This window comes from Salvelinus sp. IW2-2015, unplaced genomic scaffold (assembly GCF_002910315.2).
Source record: "Salvelinus sp. IW2-2015 unplaced genomic scaffold, ASM291031v2 Un_scaffold3695, whole genome shotgun sequence".
NCBI classification, from domain to species: domain Eukaryota; kingdom Metazoa; phylum Chordata; class Actinopteri; order Salmoniformes; family Salmonidae; genus Salvelinus; species Salvelinus sp. IW2-2015.
In genome coordinates, this window is record NW_019944972.1 from 48658 (window position 1) to 51448 (window position 2791).

Genomic DNA, 2791 nt, shown 5'->3' on the forward strand with positions numbered 1-2791 from the left:
GTGAACTGGTCTCTAAGTGAACTAGTCTCTAAGTGAACTGGTCTCTAAGTGAACTGGTCTCTCAGTGAACTGGTCTCTAAGTGAACTGGTCTAAAATAATACATAATCTCATAATCCTTTTATCTTATTCATGGTATTGGTGATTGGTGATTGGTGTAGCCTAGCGGCCATCACATCAAAAGAAGATACTCAATAGGCTGTCTCCTCGTCATAATTCCTCCAAAGCTTATATCCACAACCTATCACCTAAACAAGAGAAATAGAATATGCATTGGTTAAACAGGTTTTACGATGCATTATAACCTGCAGGCTTTAAGGGTTAAGGTTACTGATGTGTTAAACTCTGAAACGTTCTCCAAACTACAGTAACCCTATAGCCTGTCAAGAGAAATCTCTTACCCCTGACGGGTTGCGTTGACACACATCCTCTATGGATAAAGGCTCAGGAGTCTTGCTACATATTTCTGTGTTTCTGAAGAAGAACAACATGACAATAACCATATGAGATGGAAAGACATCACCAGCAGACCTGGGACCAGTGATAGGTTAGTGGAGGTAGCCTAAACTACCTACCCAGCAGAGGGTGTGTTCCTCAGCCCAAGCCCTTCCAGGCCCAGGCTAGGGACCTCTGAATCATCTGGGTTGATCCTATCCCATTCCTGGTAGGACAGAGGAGGAGGAGGAGGGAGAGGAAGGAGAGGAGGAAGGTTCCCAGCACACCTCTTCTTCTTCTCTTCGTTAGAGTGAACACTCGGAAATACATACTGCGTCTATGGTAGGATGCCAAGGAGAAATTCAATTAAAAGTTTCAAAGATTCATTTCTGATGTTAATGGTGAAGTCTATTATCTTTTTATTTGGTTAATTAATAAATGTAATATGATACAAAATATAAAAATGCTGTTCATTCGCAGAAATGCTCAAATCAAATGACTATGAAGTAATATTACAACTGTTTCCCCAAATAGCAGTTGCTATGGCAGCTTACAATTCAGGAACACAACTTGGAAATAGCAGATATAACATGAATGTGTGATATTCTGTCCTCCATAGTGGAGGAGGGCTCTTGGATGCGTTGTGGAGAGGGATTGTGTTACCATATCTTGGACTGACACATACTGTACATACATGCATAATACACACACATACTGTACATACATGCAGAATACACACACATACTGTACATACATGCATAATACACGCACATACTGTACATACATCAAGTACAGAATAACACACACATACTGTACATACATGCAGAATACACACACATACTGTACATACATGCATATACCACACACATACTGTACATACATGCAGAATACACACACATACTGTACATCACATGCAGAATACACACACATACTGTACATACATGCATAATACACACATACTGTACATACATGCATAATACACACACATGCTGTACATACATGCAGAATACACACACATACTGTACATACAAATGCATACAATACACACAATACTGCACATACATGCATAATACACACACCATACATGCCATAATACACACACATACTGTACATACATGCATAATACACACCACATGCTGTACATACATGCAGAACACACACACAGACACACATGTTAAGGGCTTTCTAGACAGAAAGTGGAAGCAGAGTTTCCCATTCATGTCAATCGATCAATCGGTGGTGGTCGTGCAATGTAAAAGCCGCTCAGCCAAGGCAGAAGAAAAAGGAACCTGCTCTATATTCGAAAACTACGCTCGGGAGTTTTTGCTTCTGTTCCTATTTAACCTTTGTTTAACTAGGCAAGTCAGTTAAGAACAAATTCTTATTTTACAATGACGGCTTAGGAACAGTAGGTTAACTGCCCTTGTTCAGGGGCAGAACGGAACAGATTTGTACCTTGTCAGCTCGGGGGATTCAATCTAGCAACTCACCAGATCTTGGAAACTCCTCTTGTGGTCCAGCAGCAGCCCAGTGAGTGTCTGTTTATGTCCTGTAGCAGTCTGCTCCAGCCCAGTCAGAGTTAACACCAGAGCAGAGACAAACAAACTAGACTCAGTTTAAACTGAGATACCTCATTTTCTGTTTCCTTTCAAGCTTTTAGACCTCATCAAAAGTCAGTATTGTTTGTTTTGTAAGCTATACTTTCACATATTATACATGAAAATGTCAGGGGGGGGGAACTTTGATTTTAGAGGGTGACATATTTATTTTAATATATCTGATTTGAGAAACACTCCCAACAGCCCACCTGACCACTCAGAGGCATCCACATGGTCCTAAAGAACACCATTGCCTAGTTTTGTTTCACATTCCAATGATAAAACTGGGGGGGGGGTCAAAATGCAATTTCAGAATGTGTGGAGGGGTCATGTCCCGCCCCGTCCCCAGTGAATATTGCGCCCTGGAAACATGGAGAGAGAAAGAAGAAGAACCAGAAGAAGAAAAAAAAACAACATACCAACCTCCATGTTGGGTAAGGGACAGGGTGTGTTAGCCAGCTAGTACATACTAACCTCTGAGAGACAGCCATGTTGGTCAAGGGACAGGGTGTGTTAGCCAGCAGGTCATACAACCTCTGAGAGACAGCCATGTTGGTAAGGGACAGGGTGTGTCTAGCTAGGCATACCAACCACTGAGAGACAGCCATGTTGGTAAGGGACAGGGTGTGTTAGCCAGCTAGTCATACCAACCTCTGAGAGACAGCCATGTTGGTAAGGACAGGTGTGTAGCCAGCTAGGTCAACTAACCTCTGAGAGACAGCCATGTTGGTAAGGGACAGGGTGTGTTAGCCAGCTAGGT

The 2791-nt window shown here is 42.2% G+C and overlaps 1 long non-coding RNA gene across 1 annotated transcript; it reads right to left on the bottom strand.

Annotated features, from left to right (window-relative positions):
* Positions 1-6: 6 nt before the first annotated feature.
* Positions 7-2142, bottom strand: LOC112076335 (uncharacterized). Its single transcript, XR_002895163.2, has 4 exons — positions 1924-2142; positions 574-770; positions 400-472; positions 7-246 (listed from the first exon to the last, which is right to left on the bottom strand). It is a non-coding gene; the product is annotated as an uncharacterized lncRNA (long non-coding RNA).
* Positions 2143-2791: the final 649 nt, after the last annotated feature.